We start from the raw sequence: 23,902 nt of genomic DNA, 5'->3' as shown, positions 1-23,902 counted from the left end.
AAATTGTCATTACATTGGGCTCTGTTCTCACCCTGTCGTATTTTTGTAGACAGTACCGCAGGCTGCGGTAGCTCGCACAGAGAGGGACTTTAACATTGGAATGCTCGTATAATAGTTATCTACATAGGTGATAACCTTGATCCAGCTGTGGGTGCACCAAATCCCATACAATTTTTCCACTCACTCCTAGGACAGGGGGGCATTCAGGGGGGTTCAATCTCGGTTTCCTTCACTTCATAAACTCTAAACCTGTGGGTGTACCCTGAGATACTCACACAGTTTGTAGAGCTTAATTCCATAACTGGCCCTCTTACTGGACAGGTAATGTTGAAATTTGAGCCTCCCCTTTGAAATGGATTAGGGACTCATCCATGCAAGATGTCCCCTTTGGTGCATCTGCACCTTATCAAACTTGTTGCTGAAGTGCTCAATGATTGGCCAAATTTTGAAAAGACGGTCAAAGTTGGGATCATCTCGGGGTAGAACACAGTGCATTATCACTGTAATGCAACAATTTGTGGATGGCCTCAAAACGTTTACAGGACATGGCCATTCGGAACAGTCAACATTCCAGTATTGCTGAAACTCTGGCTTCATCACTAGCCTCATGTGAAGAACCAGACCCCAAAACATCATAATTTCTACTGCGTCTACAGGAGTCCAGTTAGGACATGATGAAGGGCGGTTTTAAGTAAAAAATTGCTGGGCATACAAATTTGTTTGTCACCTCGAGGTTTACAAAATCCTCAGAGAAAGATTTTGAAAAAGTCTATTTCTGTGTGGCCGGTGGTGTCAAATTTGATTTTATTTCTGATTGTGCCACAAAATCAGGAATCAGTGGCTTATAGTCTTCGGGGGGTGGGGTCCGTAACAGTGGGCACTGGTTCCGTTTCTGTCCTGGGGCGGCTGCATGGCGATCCAGTATAATTTGAGGAGGATGAAAAATAAAGGAAAGTGGGATCCTCTCCCTCACTGTCACTGTCTGTTGCAAGGAAAGTGTAAACCTGTTCCTCTGAATACCGGATTTGTTACTGAATCTGTTGGTAGAATCAAACCTCCTGAGCCATCTATACGGCATGCAGTAAATGTCAGTATTCACAGAACACTCTTGAATATATGCCAAAAGAAATTATTTATTGATATAACATCAAATATGAAGTAGAACCAAAACACAAGAAAAACGACCAAAATACATTTGATGTTTCTATCCTCCTGGATCTTAATCATAAAGTCGCTTTTCCACAGGAAATGATCATATAGAGAAAGTGTAGGCATAGGAATCCCAAAGGGAAGCATTGATACTGTCATGTAAGGTCAGATGCCTGGCTGAGGCATAAGCTGGTTTCACATTTGCATTGGGCAGAGCTGCGGAGGGCTGCGTACTTCTTCCGTTAAGCCCTGCCCACTGCTGCACCTCTTCCATTCAGCTCCGCCTACGTCTGCATGCGTCTTGCGTACCTATCTTTTAATAGTGATGAGCGAGTATACTCGTTGCTCGAGTTTTCCCGAGCACACTCGGGTGGTCTCCGAGTATTTGTAAGAGCTCAGAGATTGTTTTTGTTGACGCAGCTGCATGATTTACAGCTGCTAGCCAGCCTGAGTACATGTGGGGGGTTGCCTGGTTGCTAGGGAATCCCCACATGTATTCAAGCTGGCTAGCAGCCGCAAATCATGCAGCTGTGCCAACAAAAACTAAATCTGAGCAGGCTCGGACTGGCCCATAGGGTAACAGGGGAGAATCCCCTGGTGGGCCCCCATCCCCACTGTATGGGCAGTATTTGGTTTGGTATAGTTCACTTGATTCACTCTGTACAGAAAAAAGCAGCATCTTATTGTTCACCAACCAAACTACACAGTTTATTATTATATAGAGATGTAGGTATATTTGTAAATGAGGGTAGGGTAATATTTGTATGCAGGTGAAAAGTGCCCCCCCCCCCCCCAAAGTCAATGTTACTGGTGGGCCCTTGGCATCCCAGTCCGACACTGCTCCTGACCACTCAGAAATACTTGGAGACCACCGGAGTGTAACGACCGGTATGCCGGTCGCTGCTCGAGAATGGAATAGGGTGCTGCTGTGAATGACTCAGAGCATGATGTGATATTAACCCCTTCCCGACCTTTGACGCATACGCTGCGTCATGAAAGTCGGTGCCAGTCCGACCTGTGACGCAGCGTATGCGTCATGGAGGGATCGCGTCCCTGCAGATCGGGTGAAAGGGTTAACTCCAATTTCACCCGATCTGCAGGGACAGGGGGAGTGGTACTTCAGCCCAGGGGGGGTGGCTTCACCCCCTCGTGGCTACGATCGCTCTGATTGGCTGTTGAAAGTGAAACTGCCAATCAGAGCGATTTGTAATATTTCACCCAAAAAAATGGTGAAATATTACAATCCAGCCATGGCCGATGCTGCAATATCATCGGCCATGGCTGGAAAACCTAATCTGTACCCCCCACACCCACCGATCTCCTCCCCAGTCCTCCGTTATGTGGTCCGCCCCCCTAAGTGGTCCTGTCCGCTCCCCCCGTCGTCCTGTCCGCTGCCCCTGTGCTCCGGTCCCCCCCCCGTGATCCGATCACCCCCCCTCATACTTACTGGGCCTCCCGGTGTCAGTCCGTCTCCTCCATGGGCGCCGCCATCTTCCAAAATGGCGGGCGCATGCGCAGTGCGCCCGCCGAATCTGCCGGCCGGCAGATTCGTTTCAGATATATTTTGATCACTGCGATATAGCCTATCACAGTGATCAAAATAAAAAAAATAGTAAATGACCCCCCCCTTTATCACCCCCATAGGTAGGGACAATAATAAAAATAAATAAAATATTTTTTTTTCTTTTTCTACTAGGGTTAGGGTTAGAACTAGGGTTAGAACTAGGGGTAGGGGTAGGGTTAGGGGTAGGGTTAGGGGTAGGGTTAGGGCATGTGCACACAGTGCGGATTTGGCTGCGAATCCGCAGCGGATTGGCTGCGGATCCGCAGCGGATTGGCCGCGGATCCGCAACAGATTGGTCGCTGCGAATTCGTAGCAGTTTTCCATCAGGTTTACAGTACCATGTACACCTATGGAAAACCAAATCCGCTGTGCCCATGGTGCGGAAAATACCGTGCAGAAACGCTGTGTTGTATTTTCCGCAGCATGTCAATTTTGTGCGGATTCCGCAGCGTTTTACACCTGTTCCTCAATAGGAATCCGCAGGTGAAATCCGTACAAAAAAACACTGGAAATCCGCTGTAAATCCACAGGTAAAACGCAGTGCCTTTTACCTGCAGATTTTTCAAAAATGGTGCGGAAAAATCTCACACGAATCCGCAGAGTGGGCACATAGCCTAAGGGTTAGGGTTGGAATTAGAGTTAGGGTTGGAATTAGGGCTAGGGTTGGAAATAGGGTTAAGATTAGGCTTGTGGTTAGGGTTAAGGATAGGGTTAGGGGTGTGTTGGGTTTACAGTTGTGGTTAGGGTTATGATTAGGGTTAGGATTAGGGTTGGGATTAGGGTTACGGGTGTGTTGGGGTTAGGGTTGTGGTTAGGGGTGTGTTGGGGTTAGGGTTGTGATTAGGGTTATGGCTACAGTTGGGATTAGGATTAGGGGTGTGTTGGGGTTAGTGTTGAAGTTAGAATTGAGGGGTTTCCACTGTTTAGGCACATCAGGGATCTCCAAACGCAACATGGCGCCACCATTGATTCCAGCCAATCTTGCATTCAAAAAGTCAAATGGTGCTCCCTCCCTTCCAAGCCCCGACGTGTGCCCAAACAGTGGTTTACCCCCACATATGGGGTACCAGCGTACTCAGGACAAACTGGGCAACAATTATTGGGGTCCAATTTCTCCTGTTACCCTTGCGAAAATAAAAAATTACTTGCTAAAACATAATTTTTGAGGACAGAAAAATGATTTTTTATTTTCACGGCTCTGCGTTGTAAACTTCTGTGAAGCACTTGGGGGATGAACGTGCTCACCACACATCTAGATAAGTTCTTTGGGGGGTCTAGTTTCCAAAATGGGGTCACTTATGGGGTGTTTCTACTGTTTAGGCACATCAGGGGCTCTGCAAATGCAACGTGAAGCCCGCGGACCATTCCATCAAAGTCTGCATTTCAAATGTCACTACTTCCCTTCCGAGCCCTGACGTGCGCCCAAACAGTGGTTTACCCCCACATATGGGGTATCGGCGTACTCACAACAAACTGGACAACAACTTTTGGGGTCAAATTTCTCCTGTTACCCTTGGGAAAATTAAAAAATTCTGGGCTAAAAAAATATTTTTGAGGAAAGAAGACACATTTATTATTTTCACGGCTCTGCGTTATAAACTTCTGTGAAGCACTTGGGGGTTCAAAGTGCTCACCACACATCTAGATAAGTTCCCTTGGGGGTCTAGTTTCCAAAGTGGGGTCACTTGTGGGGAGTTCCTACTGTTTAGGCACATCAGGGGCTCTGCTAACGCAACGTGACGCCCGCAGAGCATTCCATCAAAGTCTGCATTTCAAAACGTCACTACTTCCCTTCCGAACCCCGACGTGTGCCAAAACAGTGGTTTACCCCCACATATGGGGTATCAGCGTACTCAGGAGAAACTGGACAACAACTTTTGGTGTCCAATTTCTCCTGTTACCCTTGGGAAAATAAAAAATTGTGGGCTAAAAATCATTTTTGAGAAAAGAAAAATTATTTTTTATTTTCATGGCTCTGCGTTATAAACTTCTGTGAAGCACTTGGGGGTTCAAAGTGCTCACCACACATCTAGATTAGTTACTTGGGAGGTCTAGTTTCCAAAATGGGGTTACTTGTGCGCGAGCTCCAATGTTTAGGCACACAGGGGCTCTCCAAACGCGACATGGTGTCCGCTAATGATTGAAGCTAATTTTCCATTCAAAAAGCCAAATGGCGTGCCTTCCCTTCCGAGCCCTGCCGTGTGCCCAAACAGTGGTTTACCCCCACGTATGGGGTATCATCGTACTCAGGACAAACTGGACAACAACATTTGGGGTCCAATTTCTCCTATTACCCTTGGGAAAATAAAAAATTCCGGGCTAAAAATCATTTTTGAGGAAAGAAAAATAATTTTTTATTTTCATGGCTCTGCGTTATAAACTTCTGTGAAGCACCTGGGGGTTTTAAGTGCTCACTATGCATCTAGATAAGTTCCTTGGGGGGTCTAGTTTCCAAAATGGGGTCACTTGTAGGGGAGCTCCAATGTTTAGGCACACAGGGGCTCTCCAAACGCGACATGGTGTCCGCTAACGATTGGAGCTAATTTTCCATTCAAAAAGTCAAATGGCGCGCCTTCCCTTCCGAGCCTTGCCGTGCACCCAAACAGTGGTTTACCCCCACATATGAGGTATCAGCGTACTCAGGAGAAATTGCCCAACAAATTTTAGGATCCATTTTATCCTGTTGCCCATGTGAAAATGAAAAAATTGAGGCTAAAAGAAATTGTGTGAAAAAAAAGTACTTTTTCATTTTTACGGATCAATTTGTTAAGTACCTGAGGGTTTAAAGTGCTCACTATGCATCTAGATAAGTTCCTTGGGGGGTCTAGTTTCCAAAATGGGGTCAATTGTGGGGGAGCTCCAATGTTTAGGCACACAGGGGCTCTCCAAACCTGACATGGTGTCCGCTAGCGATGGAGATAATTTTTCATTCAAAAAGTCAAATGGCGCTCCTTCCCTTCCGAGCCTTACCATGTGCCCAAACAGTGGTTTACCCCCCCCCCCCACATATGAGGTATCAGCGTACTCAGGACAAATTGGACAACAACGTTCGTGGTCCAGTTTCTCCTTTTACCCTTGGGAAAATAAAAAAATTGTTGCTAAAAGATCATTTTTGTGACTAAAAAGTTAAATGTTAATTTCTTCCTTCCATGTTGCTTCTGCTGCTGTGAAACACCTGAAGGGTTAATAAACTTCTTGAATGTGGTTTTGAGCACCTTGAGGGGTGCAGTTTTTAGAATGGTGTCACTTTTGGGTATTTTCAGCCATATAAAACCCTCAAACTGACTTCAAATGTGAGGTGGTCCCTAATAAAAATGGTTTTGTAAATTTTGTTGTAAAAATGAAAAATCACTGGTCAAATTTTAACCCTTATAACTTCCTAGCAAAAACAAATTTTGTTTCCAAAATTGTGCTGATGTAAAGTAGACATGTGGGAAATGTTATTTATTAACTATTTTGTGTCACATAACTCTCTGGTTTAACAGAATAAAAATTCTAAATGTGAAAATTGCTACATTTTCAAAATTTTTGCCAAATTTCCGTTTTTTTCACAAATTAACTCAGAAATTATCAACCTAAATTTACCACTAACATGAAGCCCAATATGTCACGAAAAAACAATCTCGGAATCGCTAGGATCCGTTGAAGCGTTCCTGAGTTATTACCTCATAAAGTGACACTGGTCAGAATTGCAAAAAATGGCCAGGTCATTAAGGTCAAAATAAGCTGGGTCATGAAGGGGTTAAACCAACTTTTCTTTAGAACGTGTGTAAAGAATGACAGGATTTTCTTCCCCAACACAATATGGGCCACAACAGCCACAAATCACACAATACAAATTATGCAGCCTGTTGTGGATTCTGTTTTTGGGCTCCCTCTGGTGGTTACAAGTGGTACTGGGTGACTTTGGTGGGTTGCTGTCTCTGGTTTCCACCTGTCCATCATAGGCTGGGTGTTTCCTATTTAACCTGGCTTTCCTGTCATTCCCTTGCCGGCTATCAATGTAATCAGAGTGTCTCTGTTTGCCTCTGCTACCTGCTCCTATAATCTGCTGGACAAGCTAAGTTCTGATTTTCCTGTTTTTTGTGTTCTGCCTTATCATGTTTTTAGTCCAGCTTGCATACATATGAATCTTTGCTGCTGGTTGCTCTAGTGGGCTGAAATTACTCCCCATGTACCATGAGTTGGCACATGGGTCCCAGTAATTTCAGGATGGTTTTTTGAAGAAAGGGTTTTTCGCTGACCGCCTAGATCTCTTTTGTATCCTTCTGCTATCTAGCTGTAGCGGGCCTCATCTTGCTAAAACTGTTTTCATACCTGCGTATGTGCCTTCCTCTTAATTCACCGTCATTATATGTGGGGGGCTGCTATCCCTTTGGGGTATTTCTCTAGGAGGCAAGCGAGGTCTGCTTTTCATCTTCTAGGGGAAGTTAGTTCTCCGGCTGGCGCGAGACGTCTAGAGTCCCCGTAGGTACGTTCCCCGGCTGCTGTTAGTGTTTGTGTTAAGTTCAGGATCGCGGTCAGCTCAGGTTCCATCACCCTAGAGCTTGTCCTATTTTTGTGCTTGCCCTTTTGGTGATTCCCTGCCATTGGAATCATGACAGCAGCCTGAGAGACTCCAAGTGCCAGCTTCACAGACAGGAATCAGACCCCAAGACTATACCACTCCCTCCTTTAACTGTAATGGGCCTACATGGGGTTATACTGTGCCTGTGACACGTAGTCCTCTCAGGAATACAATCTCCCTCCCGCCTAATTTACGATAAATCACTAGTACCCGTTTTTTTCCCAATATATCTATCTATCTATCTATCTATCTATCTATCTATATCACAGTATAAACTCAATGTATACGCAGTGCACTGTCTTATTCTTGAGCGCTCAGAGTGTACTCCTTCACAAAATAAGCTTCAACGGTAAATAAATGATTTTTTTGTACAGACGTCCAGCAGCGGATTACATAGCTTTTTGAGCACCAAATCTTCTGATGCAGATCCAGATAAAGTTCACAAATAATTCCAGGAATATCCCACAGCCAGAATCTTGAAGCACAGGGATCCACACAGTCTCTATTAGTTTGTATGCAATTCTTAATACAAGAGTGTCCTTAAATAGGCTTTGATTCCTATCTAGTTATCCCTAGCTAACTACACAGTCGCGACTGGTCACACTTCTCTGTTTACTCACAGAAGGAGATTACTTGAAATCACATGGTCCCTAAACAGGAATGCCTCAAGCTCTGGATTCCTCTCTCTAAATCACCATGCTGCTTCTCCTCAAATGCCCGGAAGCTCTCTATGGTAACTGTCCTGTTTCCAGAATCATCTTGCCCGTAACTCAAAGGTGACCTCCGGTGGCTTAACAAAATTACTGCAACAACGTTGTTTAGAACAGAAAACATCAGGTTTAATTTACTGCATCGTCACCATTTATGATAGAAAAACATCACCATAGTACACTACACCCCACTTACAATTTGACGTCCTGACAAATGGATTCTCACAACTCAAACACAACACATACTCGTCAGGATTATATCGTATCAGAGGAATGCCGGCTGTGCTCCTCTCTGATCTACGTAAGCCAGTACACGTCGGGTTCAACGAAACATTTGTCATGTCTGGTGGAACAGTAACATCAGTGGGCATATCTGGTGCATCTGGAGTTTGCACTGTCGGCCTCTGCATTTCTGGGAGGTTGCCCTCACAGTCATCCCAACAGTACCACTCAACATTGCTCGGTTGCACCACCATTGGATCAGATGACTCAGGGGAACCTACAGGTTCGTCGGATATACACCGCTTTAGCCAATGCCGATGCATCGTGCGACGAGGTCCGATACACCCCTCAGGAATCACCATGTACACACTACCTCTTGGGAACACCCTTCCTGTCACTCATCTTCCCTTCTAGACGTGTAACCCGCACTATCACCCTGTCACCCACATGGAACTCATCCCCCGTGCAGCGGTTCTCGATCTTGGTGTGGATGATCCCGTACACGTTCTTTCACTATCTGATGGATCTCACACAGTTTTTGTCGGTGATCCTGGACCCACTCACTAGCTGTACAATACTGCGTCTCATCCGGTACCGTCGGACCCAGCTCCCTGATTTCTCGTCCAGGCTGGCCAAACATCATCGCATATGGCATATGAACCCTGTAGTGCTATGGACTCTGTTGTTATAAGCCTACATAAGTTTAGGGAGAAACTCAGGCCATCGCCCCTTTTGCCTCTGTTCCAGCGTTCTCAGAATCTGGAGCAGCGTTCGGTTGAATCGCTCACAAGCCCCATTTTCCTGTGGGTGATAGGGCGTCATCCGTGATTGCTGAATCCCATAGACCTGCAGCAACTCAGTCATGAACTGACCTTGAAAACGGGTACCTTGGTCTGAATGCACTCTTTGTGTGCACCCATATACCGGAATGGAATGTTTACAGATTGCCTCTGCTGCAGACTTAGCAGTCTGATCTTTAGTGGGAACTGCCACGCAAATTTTGTGATATGATCGGTCATGACCAGGCATGAGTGATGACCGCTGCTGGAGTACCCAATGGACAGATAATCCACCATTAATACCTCCAGCGGGGCAGATGTCACAATTGTCTGAACAGGAGCTCTCTGTTCTGGGGACTTATTCAATTCACAGGGCCAGCACTTCCCCCTGACGAAGGAATCTTATTCTGAATCGCGCGTCGGGGTGTGCGCATTATTAGGACCTGGTGGCACTGTAAGGTATGGAACTCCATTCATTGCACGCTATGTTGCACTATACACTTTGATTTTTGCACAGGAGGTTCTTGTTTTTGAAGCATTTATACCACTTATGCACTTAACTTCCACTAAGTATGTAAATATATTTATATATATAGTATATATGGATATATATTAATTTTATTATGTTAAATAGTTATTTAAAAATATTAGGTTACACTTAAATAAATACTCACTTTATATATGGAGATTCCTAATAATCCTACTAGGAGCCTACCTTATGGCCAATACACTATAGGCCTATAGATATTTTGGTCCACTACTCATAATATCGATCATAATCATGTTTTAATTTTCTTAATTGTCCTGATATGTAGTAGTAGTAATAATAATAAATAATAATACTTTTGTTTATATAGCGCCAACATATTCTGCAGCGCTTTACAAATTATAGAGGTGATTTGTACACACATTCTATCACATTTTTTTGGCTTGATCTTAAGTTCATTGTCTCAGTCGGTACAACACTTCCCGAAGCTTTTTCAGGTGATCATCGAATGAATTTCTGAATACGATTACATCATCCAGATAGATCAACACAGATTCAAAGTTGTTATCACCCAAGCAATACTCCATCAACCGCTGAAACGTTCCTGGTGCATTACTCAGTCCGAGGGCTTTTGGTTAAACTCGACAGACCCATCGGCAAGATGAATGCTGTCATATGCCGATCTCGAGCCGCCACGGGCACTTGCCAGTAGCCATTGGCTAAGTCAAGCATAGAGAAGTACTTCGCCTTCCCTAGTGCGGACAAGGATTCCTCAATTCTTGGAAACTGATGAGTCACGTACAGTATGTGCATTCAGCTTGTGGTAAACAACACAAAACCGTATGGACCCATCCTTCTTCCGTACCAACATGACAGGCACGGCCCAAGGACTCTGACTCTGGCGGATCACCCCATTATCTAGCATTTGCGCTATTCGAGCGCCCGCCAGACGCAGGGCCTCTCTGTCTCGGTCCTGGGGTTGTCACGGTGGCTAGACCCGGTCCGTGACCCTGCTAAGGGGCATCCAATGAAAGGTGTGGTGATGGTGCGTGGTGCAGGTCGCGATGAATAACGAGGACACAGGGTTGCAGTCTCTTTACCTCTTTACTGAAGGCTTCAGGATCCTCAATCCAGAGTACTGCTAACAGGGCTGTCTGAGACCGGCCGGTCCGAAGGCACATCCAGAGTTCCCTTTGCAGGTGGAAATCAGTGCCTACCTTCTAGCGCCTGTGTTGTAGTACCTCCCTGCTGAGCACCACGGGATAGTCCTCACAACTGTTGTGTCTGTTTCTGATGTTCTTCTCTCACAACTCGTATCTATTCTGATGTTCTTCTCCGTCCCCCAGATGATATGGATAGGACGCACCCGTATGACGGGTAGGCCTGGAGTTCTTCCGGGACCCTAGCGTCGCCCCTCTCCCACAATTGCCCCCTATGTCTGCTTAGGTGATTTAGGTGAGACAGCCAACCTAAAATTAACTGTCCTGCCGCTGTTTGAAGTATTGCTTGGAGCCTAATACTTCCTCGGCGTTACGGCTACGCGCCTCAGTAGGATGTTGCCTTGATCTTACGGCACGACTCCTACTGGCTTTATCTCCTTTTTGCTGCGATCTCGTTTCTCACTTCTCCACAGTAAACCTCGCTTCTTTTCCTTTCTTAGGATGCCGCCGCATTCGAGTGCAGGCGCGGCTCCGTAATGTTCTGTTCTGTTCGCTAGGCCACTGTCAGGATCCCACCCCTGACAGAGACCCCCCTGAATCTTCCCCCGCAACACCCTCTGCCACAGGATGTTGCCTGGATCCAGCCCAGTTAGCTTCTGACTAACTTCCTATCCAGCCCCCAGTTTTACCAGATTGCGAGGAGTGGCCTAATACATAGAACCCTTTGCTCCCCCAGGTGGCCAGAATGTGAAGTATAAAGTGTTACTGTGATACCTGGTCAGGTGAACTCCTTAAGTGCCATCAGACGTACCATCACTCCCCTTAGCGGCGGAGCGTCAGTACTGCAATGCCCAGGACTCTGGGGCGCTGCACTATCATACCCTTAACCTCTTTATAGAGGTTTGGTGGGATCTGACGATATCTCTCTCGAATTGGAGGGGAATCTCCTGTGGGTATTTCGTGTTCCACTGCCATTGTGCAAACAAAATCTTCATCATCCCTGGAGAAAGCAGCCTGATATTCCCACAGTGTATCCTCCAGCCTGTGCGACTGCTCGGATGTTAACTGGGACTCATCCACCTTCATAATCTCCATGATCTTACTGCCATTCCACGCAGGTGCGGGGAACTCATCGGTGGTCATCTGCATTGACAGGGTCCAGGCGGTCCTGCTATCTGCTCTGTGTAAACTGACTTTTGGGAATGATTCTCTCACCGCACACATATACACAACCAGCTTGGTGCCCGCTGCCAGAGTCACCTCATGATCTTGCAGATTCAAGCACCTTATTGGTACACTTCCATCTCGTACAACAGCCACCGTTCGGGCTACCATTGGACTATCCATGTCTTCTGATCGACTGGTCGGTTCCAGAATTACCTTCACACCATTCAGTTTTGTGTGTCCCTAGCGGCATCAATACAAGCTTGTTTTGACCCGGACTGATCACAACAGCAGACCCGCGTGGAACATACACCGCTCCCACTGCTCTTCCGACTGCTGAACTCTTCTGAATGCCGCACAAACCGACCACCTGCTGCAGGGCTCTCTGGGTGACTTTGTGGGGCGTCACCCACTTCCAATAATGCGGCCCATCACGTTCAAACAGAAGAGAATCCAGCTCTCTCAGCTCTCTCTAGCTCTCTCAGGATGCTCATTCCCAGAACCACCGGAAGGTTTGGTCTCGCCTGTGTCTTTATAAGCACCACTCCCTTGGTTCCCAGCCCCTGACCACACAGCTGTAACTTCATCCACGCAATGTCCACCACTAGGATTTCCTCATTATTAGCGGCCTTCGGCTCTTAATAGATGTCCCGATTCCAGTTTGACAGTCCCTTTTGAAGTGCGCCTCAAAAAATTTTAATTGGTATCGTTCTCACCGCCGACCCGGTATCCTCCAGACACTCCACCTTCTTGACGTAAGAAATGTGAAGATTGTTCCAGCTCCTTTTCAAATAAAAGTCCTTTATTGATTCATATCCTTAAAAATCATCCCTGCACAAAAGGGAATGTGAACAGTGACAAAAACCTGCTAATAGCTATGCGTTTCGATCTAAGAGATCTTCATCATGGCTATCTACACACAAATATAGAGGAAGTATATATACAATGCTCTAGTGAATCACAGTGAAACTTCAGATCACATGATCTGATCGCAGGTCCTGCAAACACAAATGCAGAGGAAGTATACATACAATGCTTTAGCAAATCACAGTGAAAACTTCAGATCACATGATCTGATCGCAGGTCCTGCAAGCAATACAAACATGCAAAAACCATATAATAACAATAAAAAATAGCAAAAATAGATTAAAATTAACATTTTAACAATAATGGTACATAATTTCGTTCCTTTTGTTAAGTCCCAAAGGCAATCTAGTTTATAAATTATATATCCAGTACACCTCCCTTGTGAGGAGGCGTCTCTTAATATCTCCTCCACGGACAGACTTCTTTAATGGCACAATCCCCTGAATAAACATAGCAGAAATTTTACCTTCATGGTGCGTTGCAAAATGTTTTGAAACCATAGATATATTTCTATGAATGGCATTAAAATTTGTAATATCTCTCAGGTGTTCTGATATCCTTGTTTTTAATTTCCTAGTTGTACACCCAACATATGCAACCTTACAGTCCCTACACCCAATTTTATATACTACATTCTCAGAGTGACAGTTGCTAAATTCTTTTAGATTAAATTCCTTTGTATTATTGTAATTGGTAAAAGTTTTGCCAGTCAGGCTATGAGCGCAAGTGGTGCAAGACGTAGTGCCGCACTTATAAAATCCCTTGCAATCCAGCCAGGTTTGGGATCTAGGTCTGGATAGGAACAATCCTGGTGAAATTATATTACCAATTGTGAGGGCTCTACGTGAAACCATATTAACCCCTTCACCCTCGGAGCTTTTTTCGTTTAGGTTTTTCGCTCCCCTCCTTCCCAGAGCCATAACTTTTTTTATTTTTCCATCAATATGGCCATGTGAGGGCTTATTTTTTGCGGGACAAGATGTACTTTGGAACGACATCATTGGTTTTACCATGCCATGTAACAGAAAACGGGAAAAAAATTCCAAGTGTGATGAAATTGCAAAAAAAGTGCAATATCACACTTGTTTTTTGCTTGACTTTTTTGCTAGGTTCACTAAATGCTAAAACTGAGCTGCCATTATGATTCTTCTGGTCAGTACGAGTTCATAGACACCTAACATGACTTGGTTATTTTTTATCTAAGTGGTGAAAAAAAAATTCCAAAGTTTGCTAAAAAAAAATTGCGCGATTTTCCGATACCCGTAGCGTCTCCAATTTTTGTGATCTGTGGTCAGGTGAGTGCTTATTTTTTGCGTGCCGAGCTGACGTTTTTAATGATACCATTTTGGTGCAGATACGTTCTTTTGATCGCCCGTTATTGCATTTTAATGCAATGTTGCGACGACCAAAAAAACGTAATTTTGGCGTTTTGATTTTTTTTTTTCGCTACGCTATTTAGCGATCAGGTTAATCCTTTGTTTTTATTGATAGATCGGGCGATTCTGAACGCGGCGATACCAAATATGTGTATTTTTGATTTTTTTTTATTGTTTTATTTTGATTGGGGCAAAAGGGGGGTGATTTGAACTTTTATATATTTTTTATTTTTTTTTATATTTTTAAACACTTTTTTTTTTTTTTTTTTTTTTTTTGGCATGCTTCAATAGCCTCCATGGGAGGCTAGAAGCATGCACTACACGATCAGCTCTGCTACATAGAGGTGAAGTACAGATCACCTCTATGTAGCAGAAAGGCAGGTGTACTTTGAACGCCGACCACAGGGTTGCGCTCAAAGCAATCGGCCATCAACAACCATAGAGGTCTCAAGGAGACCTCTGGTTGTTATGGCAATGCACCGCTGACCCCTGATCATGTGACGGGGGTCAGCGGTGCGAGCACTTCCGGCCGCGCGGCCGGGAGCGCTAGTTAAATGCCACTGTCAGCGTTTGACGGCGGCATTTAACTAGTTAATGGGCGCGAGCGGATCGCGATCCGCTCGCGCTCATTGCGCGCACATGTCAGCTGTACAAAACAGCTGACATGTCGCGGCTTTGAGGTGGGATCACCGCCGGAGCCCACCTCAAAGCGGGGGATCTGCCAGCTGACGTACTATTCCATCAGCTGGCAGAAAGGGGTTAATTCCCTTGCTTAAAATTTTAGCAGTTAACTCATCTTCCAATAATACAGGCAAGCGCTTATGAATAATAGACTTAATGTCTGAAAATTGGGGGCTAAATTGAAGGCACACAAATGGTTTTTCTTTTCTTTTGTCTATATTAGTTTTGTTCTTATTTTTCTGTATTAACAAATCAGCCCTCTATTTTTTGTCCACTATTTTGCGAGCCCTATCAAGACACCATTTGGGGTATTTACGTTTTATTAATTTATTTTGAAGGGCATCAAATTCTTTAATCCTATCCTCTTCCTTGAAGCAATTTCTATTAAGTCTTGTAAATTCCCCGATTGGTATAGACTTTATTGTATGCGTAGGATGGCTACTTTTAGCGTGCAGCACCGTGTTGCCGCTGATTGGTTTGATAAATGTTCTACTATTAATTATTTCCCCACCAATCCCACTCAATCAATCACTGTGCATCGGTCAACTATACAGCGCACTGTGTTTTTTTGCCGCCATGCATAACGCCTTTTTGTATGACCAAACAACTCAATCTTGGTTTCATCAGTCCACAGGACCTTCTTCCAAAAAGAAATTGGCTTCTCCAAATGTGCGTTTGCATACCTCAGCCGACTGTTTGTGGCGTGCTTGCAGAAACGGCTTCTTTCCCATCACTCTCCCATACAGCTTCTCCTTGTGCAAAGTGCGTTGTATAGTTGACCGATGCACAGTAACACCACCTGCAGCAAGTTGATGCTGCAGCTCTCTGGAGGTGGTCTGAGGATTGTCCTTGACTGATCTCACCATTCTTCTTCTCTGCCTTTCTGATGTTTTTCTTGGCCTGCCACTTCTGGCCTTAACAAGAACTGTACCTGTGTTCTTCCATTTCCTTACTATGTTCCTCACAGTGGAAATTGACAGGTTAAATCTCTGAGACAGCTTTTTGTATCCTTCCCCTGAACAACTATGTTGAATAATCTTTGTTTTCAGATCATTTGACAGTTGTTTTGAGGAGCCCATGATGCCACTCGTCAGAGGAGATTCAAACAGGAGAACAACTTGCAAGTGGCCACTTTAAGTAGCTTTTCTCATGATTGCATACACCTGTCTATGAAGTTCAAAGCTCGATGAGGATACAAAACCAAAAAAGTGCTTTAGTAAGTCAGTAAAAAGTAGGTAGGAGTATTTTAAACAAGAAAATGATAAGGGTGCCCATACTTATGCACCTGTCAAATTTAGTTTGAATGCAGATTGCACATTTTCTGTTAGTACAATAAACCTGTTTTCAAAGCAGAAACATTACTGTGTCCAACAGTTATTAGATATATGAAACTGAAATAGCTGTTGCAAAAAAAACCAATTTTTATAAAACATTAAGCTTAAGATTAATAGGGGTGCCCAAACTTTTTCATATAACTGTATATCTATGGTTTCAAAACATTTTGCAACGCACCATGAAGGTAAAATTTCTGCTATGTTTATTCAGGGGATTGTGCCATTAAAGAAGTCTGTCCGTGGAGGAGATATTAACCCCTTAACGACCGCCGATGCGCCTTTTAACGGCGGCCGCTAAGGGTACTTAAACCACAGCGCTGTTAATTAACGGTGCTGTGGAAAAAGTGAATAGCGCCCCCCAGAGTCGGATTTTCTCTGGGGTCTTGGTTGCCGAGGGTAGCCGAGACCCCAGAGAACATGATTCGGGGGGTTTTTACCGACCCCCGAGTTGCGATCGCCGGTAATTAACCGTTTACCGGCAGTCGCAACAAAAAAAAAAACGCGATTTGCCATTTAATTTCTCTGTCCTCCGATGTGATCGCACATCGGAGGACAGAGAAATAGTGTCCCCGATGGCCCCCAATAGCCCCCCAATACTCACCTATCTCCCCCGGTGCTCCTCGTGGCTCCCGATGGGCACCACCATCTTTTTTTCCGTTAAAAAATGGCGGGCGCATGCGCAGTGCGCCCGGCACCCGGAAGATCTTTGGGGTCTCGGCTGCCGGGGGTAGCCGAGACCCCAAAGAACATGATCGGGGTCGGTTTTTACGGACCCCTGTTTTGCGATCGCCAGTAATTAACTGTTTACCGGCGACCGCAAAAAAAAAAAAAAAAAAAACGATCTGTAATTCTCTGTCCTCTGATGTGATCGCACATCAGAGGACAGAGAAATAGGGGGATTCGGGGACCCTATCATACTCACCCGGTGTCCCCGGGTCCTCCTGCGTCTCCTCTTGCCGGCCGGCTTCTTCCTCTGCAAAGAAAATGGCGGGCGTATGCGCAGTGCGCCCGCCATCTGCTGCCATCTGCCGGCCGGCAGGAGAGACGAGTTGGGGCTAAAATTAGGGTTAGGGTTAGGGCTAGGGTTAGGGTTAGGGCTAGGGTTAGGGCTAGGGCTAGGGCTAGGGTTAGGGCTAGGGTTGGGGCTAAAGTTAGGGTTAGGCTACTTTCACACTAGCGTTTTTTGGCTTCCGTCGCAATGCGTCGTTGGAGAAAAAACGCATCCTGCAAAAGTGCTTGCAGGATGCGTTTTTTTCTCCATTGACTTGCATTAGCGACACATTGCGACGGATTGCCACACGTCGCATCCGTCGTGCGACGGATGCGTCATTCTTTGGCGGACCGTCGGCACAAAAAAACGCTACATGTAACTTTTTTTGTGCGACGTGTCCGCCATTTCCGCACCTCACAATGGGGCAGCGGATGCGTTGAAAAAACAGCATCCTCTGCACCCGTTGTGCGGCGCTTACAACGCTAGCGTCGGTACGTCGGCCCGACACACTGCGATGGGCCGAGTACGACGCTAGTGTGAAAGTAGCCTTAGGCTTCTTTCACACTTGCGTCGGTACGGGGCGGTCGCAATGCGTCAGCCCGACGTACCGACGCACGTTGTGAAAATTGTGCACAACGTGGGCAGTGGATGCAGTTTTTCAACGCATCCGCTGCCCAGTCTATGTCTTGGGGAGGAGGGGGCAGAGTTACGGCCACGCATGTGCGGAAATGGCGGACGCGACGTACAAAAAAAAGGTTACATTGAACTTTTTTTGTGACGACAGTCCGCCAAAACACAACGGATCCAGTGCATGATGGACGCGACGTGTGGCCATCCGTCGGTAATACAAGTCTATGGGCAAAAAAGGCATCCTGTGGGCACATTTGCAGGATCCGTTTTTTGTCCAAAACGACGAATTGTGACGGATGCCACACGACGCAAGTGTGAAAGTAGCCTTAGGGTTAGGGTTGGGGCTAAAGTAAGGGCTAGGGTTAGGGTTAAATTTAGGGTTAGGATTGGGGCTAAAGTTAGGGTTAGGGCTAGGGTTGGGGCTAAAATTAGGGTTAGTGTTAGGGTTGGGGCTAAAGTTAGGGATAGAGTTGGGATTAGGGTTTGGATTAGGGTTGGTATTAGGGTTACGGTTGGGATTAGGGTTACGTTTGGGATTAGGGTTGGGATTAGGGTTAGGGTTGGGATTAGGGTTAAGGTTAGGGTTGGGATTAGGGTTAGGGGTGTATTGGGATTAGGGTTAGGTTTGAGGTTAGGGTTGAGATTAGGGTTAGGGGTGTGTTGGATTTAGGGTTTTGATTAGGGTTATGGTTAGAGTTGAGATTAGGGCTGTTTTGGGGTTAGGGTTGTGATTATCGTTAGGGTTGTGATTAGGATTATGGATCGGGTTGAGATTAGGGTTAGGGGTGTGTTGGAGTTAGGGTTGGAGTTAGAATTGGGGGGTTTCCACTGTTTAGGTACATCAGGGGGTCTCCAAATACGACAGACAATTTTGCGCTAAAAAAGTCAAATGGTGCTCCCTCCCTTCTGAGCTCTGCCGTGCGCCCAAACAGTGGTTTACCCCACATATGGGGCATCAGCGTACTCGGGATAAATTGGACAACAACTTTTGGTGTCCAATTTCTCCTGTTACCCTTATGAAAATAAAAGCTTGGGGGCTAAAATTCTTTTTTGTGGGAAAAAAAATATTTTTTTATTTTCACTACTCTGCATTATAAACTTCTGTGAAGCACTTGAGCATTCAAAGTTCTCACCACATATCTAGATAAGTTCCTTAGGGGGTTTAGTTTCCAAAATTTGGTCATTTGTGGGGGGTTTCTACTGTTTAGGTACATCAGGGGCTCTGCAAACGCAACATAACACCCACAGACAATTCTATCAAAGTCTGAATTTCAAAATGGCGCTCCTTCTCTTCCGAGCTCGTCCGTGTGCCCAAACAGTGGTTTACCCCCACATATGGGGTACCAGCATACTCAGGACAAATTGGAGAACAAATATTGGTGTCCAATTTCTCTTGTTACCCTTGTGAAAATAAAAACTTGGGGGCTAAAAAATCTTTTTTGTGGGAATAAAATATATTTTTTATTTTCACTACTCTGCATTATAAACTTCTGTGAAGCACTTGGGCATTCAAAGTTCTCACCACATATCTAGATAAGTTCCTTGGGGGGTCCATTTTCCAAAATGGGGTCACTTGTGGGGGGTTTCTACTGTTTAGGTACATCAGGGGCTCTGCAAACGCAACATAACACCCACAGACAATTCTATCAAAGTCTGAATTTCAAAATGGCGCTCCTTCTCTTCCGAGCTCGGCCGTGCGCCCAAACAGTGGTTTTCCCCCACATATGGGATATCAGCATACTCAGGACAAATTGGACAACAACTTTTGGGGTCCAATTTCTCTTGTTACCCTTGTGAAAATAAAATCTTGGGGGCTAAAAATCTTTTTTGTTAAAAAAAAATATTTTTTATTTTCACGACTCTGCATTATAAACTTCTGTGATGCACTTGGGCATTCAAAGTTCTCACTACACATCTAGATAAGTTCCATGGGGGGTCTAGTTTCCAAAATGGGGTCACTTTTGGGGGGTTTCTACTGTTTAGGCACATCAGGGGCTCTCCAAACGCGACATGGCGTCCGATCTCAATTCCAGTCAATTTTGCATTGAAAAGTCAAATGGCGCTCCTTTGCTTCCGAGCTCAGCCATGCGCCCAAACAGTGGTTTACCCCCACATATGGGGTATCGACGTACTCGGGAGAAATTGCACAACAACTTTTGTGGTCTAATTTCTCCTGTTACCCTTGTGAAAATAAAAATTTGGAGGCAAAAAGATCATTTTTGTAGAAAAAATGCAATTTTTTATTTTCACGGCTCTACGTTATAAACTTCTGTGAAGCACTTGGGGGTTCAAAGTGCTCACCACACATCTAGATAAGTTCCTTAAGGGGTCTAGTTTCCAAAATGGTGTCACTTGTGGGGGGTTTCCACTGTTTAGGCACATTAGGGGCTCTCCAAACGCGACATGGCGTCCGATCTCAATTCCAGCCAATTCTGCATTGAAACAGTCAAACGGCGCTCCTTCACTTCCAAGCTCTGTGGTGCGCCCAAACAGTGGTTTACCTCCACATATGGGGTATCGGCGTACTCAGGAGAAATTGCACAACAAAATTTGTGGTTAAATTTCTGTTTTTACACTTGTGAAAATTAAAAAAAATGGTTCTGAAGTAAAATGTTTGCAAAAAAAAGTTAAATGTTCATTTTTTCTTCCACATTGTTTCAGTTCCTGTGAAGTACGTAAAGGGTTAATAAACTTCTTGAATGTGGTTTTGAGCAGCTTGAGGGGTGCAGTTTTTAGAATGGTGTCACACTTGGTTATTTTCTATCATATAGACCCCTCAAAATGACTTCAAAGGTGATGTGGTCCCTAAAAAAAACATGGTGTTGTAAAAATGAGAAATTGCTGGTCAACTTTTAACCCTTATAACTCCCTAACAAAAAAAAAAATTTGTTTCCAAAATTGTGCTGATGTAAAGTGGACATGTGGGAAATGTTATTTATTAACTATTTTTCGTGACATATCTCTCTGATTTAAGGGCATCAAAATACAAAGTTTGAAAATTGCAAAATGTAAAAAATTTTCGCCATATTTCCGTTTTTTTCATAAATAATCGCAAGTAATATCGAATAATTGTTACCACTAACTTGAAGTACAATATGTCATGAAAAAACAATCTCAGAATCAGCGGGATCCGATAAAGCGTTCCAGAGTTATAACCTCATAAAGTGACAGTGGTCAGAATTGTAAAAATTGGCTCGGTCATTAAGTACCAAATTGGCTCTGTCACTAAGGGGTTAAGAGACGCCTCCTCACAAGGGAGGTGTACTGGATATATAATTTATACACTAGATTGCCTTTGGGACTTAACAAAAGGAACGAAATTATGCACCATTATTGTTAAAATGTTAATTTTAATCTATTTTTGCTATTTTTTATTGTTATTATGTGGTTTTTGCATGTTTGTATTGCTTGCAGGACCTGCGATCAGATCATGTGATCTGAAGTTTTCACTGTGATTTGCTAAAGCATTGTATGTATACTTCCTCTGCATTTGTGTTTGCAGGACCTGCGATCAGATCATGTGATCTGAAGTTTCACTGTGATTCGCTAGAGCATTGTATATATACTTCCTCTATATTTGTGTGTAGATAAACGTGATGAAGATCTCTTAGATCGAAACGCGTAGCTATTAGCAGGTTTTTGTCGCTGTTCACATTCCCTTTTGTGCAGGGTTGATTTTTAAGGATATGAATCAAAAAAGGACTTTTATTTGAAAAGGAGCTGGAACAATCTTCACATTTCTTACGTCTTCAAGCTGCTGCTATGTCTGGGTCAGGACGGGTTCAAGTGCTCCTGTGGTCAGTTGGTGAGCTGACTGGGCCTTTAGCCCCTGTATTTTTCTATTGATATATTACTCCACCTTCTTGCCTGCAAGCTGCACCTCCAAAGTGGGGCTGTGCTCAATCAGATCCTGACGTTGGGCTCTAATTTTTGTTCCTGCCCCGCAGTTTGCCCAACTATAGCAAAGGCCTCTTTTACTGACGGCGCGGCTTCAGCTTCCAGCTTCCTCTGGCAGTCTCGCTGCAAATTACCAAATTCCCGGCATCACCAGCATTGCATCGGTCTTGTTGCCCGACCTCTGGATGGCCCAGGTCTTAAAGCAGTCAACATTTCCCTTGAGGTATAGGGTAATCGCCCATACAACAGAATAGAGAGGTTAGGCATCGCCGGGTATATTGGAGGCGTTTCCCGAACCTGCATCTGCTGCATCTGCTCCGCCAGGCTTTTCACGGTTTTCTGTAAAGCCGCCAGCTGTATCTGGATAAGATCTGGCCCCAGCCCTTGTGTATCAGCCACCTGCAGGTTACTCCACTGCAGAGAGGGCTTCACTTCTAAGGTCTGTGCTACTGCTTCTTCCTGTATTTCAATATATGTAATACCAGGAATACTTTGTGCTTTAAATAACAAATCACTCCTTAGTGTCTCATTTTGGATCCCCTCAATGCACTGATCCCGAAGAATGCTGTCAACCTCGGCCTCAGTACCCACAGTCACAGGTGACTTCTTTTTAACCTCCTGATGCAGCTCCTCCAACACTATTGCATACTGAATCAGACTTTCTCCGTCTCTCTGGGTCCGAGCGAAAAACTGTACTCACAGTTGCCCTGCTGCCGCCACGTGATCAAATGCCGGTATGCCGCTCGAGAATGGAATACAGTGCTGCTATGAATGACTCAGAGCATGATATGATATTAAACTAACTTTTCTTTATAACTTGTGCAAAGAATGACAGGATTTTCTTCCACAACAAAAGATGGGCCACAACAGCCACAACTCACACAATACAAATTATGCAGCCTGAGACCCCAAGAGCCAGCTTCACAGACAGGAATAAGACTGCTGTAAGAGGGTGGTGCTGTTATGGTCCGTAAGGAACACGCTGTCACTTTAAGAGGCTGCATCCCCTTGTCTGGCGTGATGAAATGTTCTGCTTCTCCCCTGCAATAGTCGGTGTGATGAACTAGTCTGGTAGAGTGCAGGTGTGGAGCTGTAGCAGCCTGTGTGAACTGAGGCTGCTGCAGAGAGGACTTTTTGTGCTGAAAGCTGAAAGAGAGAAGAACTGTGTCCTGACATAGCTGCAAGAGAGCCACGAAGATACAGAGAAAGGGATTTACAGTTACCAGGAGCATCCCTAGGATCCAGAAGCAAGGAGAAGACCAAGTTTCACAGAGCTGACAGAAAGCCGTGCTCACCACCATATTAGACTGCTGGGGGCCCCCTGGGACTGGAGCTGATTCTCCAAAATCACCATGAGTTTGTTCCTGTTTGGTGCACCTGTTAGGGCCTAGTGTAGGCTTCAATAGTCAGTACACGGGATGTTGTGAATTCCGCTCTTGGGCTCCCTCCGGTGGTTGTAAGTAGCACTTTTGTGAATTCTGCTCTTGGGCTCCCTCCTGTGGTTTTGAGTGGTATAGCTGCTTCTTGGATTTAGCATCAGCAGCTGCTTCCACTGATCGTCTTTCTGGCTCGGCTATTTTAGTCTGGCCTTATCCCTCAATCAATGCCAGTTGTCAATTGTTCCTGCTTGGAGCCACTGCTCTTTTGGATTTCCCTGACACTCTGTCCAGTTCAGCAAAGATAAGTCCTTGCTTGTCCTTTTGCAGTCCACTTGTTGTGGACTTTATTGTTCAGCACCTTCTATGTGGAAGCTCTGGGCTGCAGATTTTGCCCTCCACACCTTTAGTCAGGTGTGGAGATTTTTGCATATCTCTGCGGTGGACTTTTTCTAGTTTTTATTACTGACCGCACAGTGTTCTTTCCTGTACTATCTATCTAGCTAGAAGTGGCCTCCTTTGCTAAATCTTGTTTCATACTACGTATGTCATTTCCTTCTCCTCTCACAGTCAATATTTGTGGGGGGCTGTCCTATCCTTTGGGGATTTTCTCTGAGGCAAGATAGCTTTCTTGTTTCTACCTTTAGGGGTAGCTAGTTCTCCGGCTGTGACGAGGTGTCCAGGGAGTGACAGGAACATCCCACAGCTACTGCTGGTGTTGTGTTAAGATCAGGAACTGCGGTCTGTATAGTTACCACCTGCTCAGAGCTAGTCGCATGTCGCTCCTAAATTACCAGTCCATAACAGTACAACTGGCCAAAAATGAGTTGAATGCATCTCAAAAGAAGGAAAAGAAAAAGAGTTCTGAGCCATTTTTTTTTTCTTTAGCCTGTTTTGTCTTTTTCCTTCCTCTTAATCTCTGGGTGGATTTGGGCGCGGACATGGATG

General features: G+C 44.9%; 1 protein-coding gene across 8 annotated transcripts in view; it reads left to right on the top strand.

Annotated features, from left to right (window-relative positions):
- RBFOX2 (RNA binding fox-1 homolog 2) overlaps nucleotides 1–23,902 on the top strand; it is a 641,301-nt gene that overhangs the window by 118,632 nt on the left and 498,767 nt on the right. The gene's annotated exons all lie outside the window — the stretch shown is intronic.

This window comes from Ranitomeya variabilis, chromosome 8 (assembly GCF_051348905.1).
Source record: "Ranitomeya variabilis isolate aRanVar5 chromosome 8, aRanVar5.hap1, whole genome shotgun sequence".
Lineage (NCBI taxonomy): Eukaryota > Metazoa > Chordata > Amphibia > Anura > Dendrobatidae > Ranitomeya > Ranitomeya variabilis.
Note: the sequence above shows the minus strand (reverse complement) of the source record. Positions and strands in the feature narration are given on the sequence as shown.